The sequence below is a fragment of the Arachis duranensis genome, chromosome 7 (genome assembly GCF_000817695.3).
Source record: "Arachis duranensis cultivar V14167 chromosome 7, aradu.V14167.gnm2.J7QH, whole genome shotgun sequence".
Classification (NCBI taxonomy): domain Eukaryota; kingdom Viridiplantae; phylum Streptophyta; class Magnoliopsida; order Fabales; family Fabaceae; genus Arachis; species Arachis duranensis.
The window spans coordinates 74,206,267-74,207,289 of NC_029778.3; positions in this window are offsets into that span (position 1 = coordinate 74,206,267).

Genomic DNA, 1,023 nt, shown 5'->3' on the forward strand with positions numbered 1-1,023 from the left:
TAGAAATAAATAAAATTTATATAATGATAAATATATATTGTTAGTATTTGATACAACCAAATAATACTCACTCATTTATATATTAATTATAATGGTTATTGGTTGGTATTTTGGTCAGATAAACTAAATTGTATGTTATTTCAATTTTATAAGAGAGTTAGTGTATATTTATAATTAAATTTTTATATTTTTAGTTAAGTTTTATATTATTTTTAATTGTATAATTAATTTTTTTAGTATAAAAAATATTATAGTTAAAATAATATCTTTTCACAACTTAAAGAGAATAAAGTTTAAGAATTTAATTAGATTTTTGATTACGTATTTTATGAAAAAAATATTTTGTTAATTTTAAAATTTTTATATGAAAATAATCTAATTACATAATTAAAAGTAATACATAAACACATTTAAAAAAAAAAAGTAAAAATAGTGTTACTTGATTAATACAAAATAACCGTATTAGGTATATACTAAAATTTGCTACTAGTTAATTTTTTTGTGTGTAAAGAATATTTTTGATAAAAAAAATATATGAAAAAATATTTTATGGTAAAAGATATAAAATAAAAAATAGTGTCTAAATACATACAAAAATACATACTGCCAAGGTCATTAATTTTATTAGATAACAATAGACGACTTACAGTGTCAGTTTTAATAAATAAATTTAATAAAATGACGATCTTTTTAATTACTATATATACAGATGGCATGTGTTGTCGTTTCTAAATATTATACTACTAGAGTATATTATACGTACTAGTATATTACTATACACTAATACTGTGTTTACTTATTTTTTTATTTATTGAATATCTGTAAAATAATAAAAATAAAATTAGATAAAATAACCAGCTAAGTAACTTATGATTTAATAATTCAGAAGTTTTGGTTTCAAATCTTGCAGACCAATGTTTGAGTATTCTAATACGATGAAATATTTGATTATCATTTTGTTAAATGTTTAATTATTTTAAAAATTAATTATTTTGTTAAAAAATATATAAAATAAAAAAATTT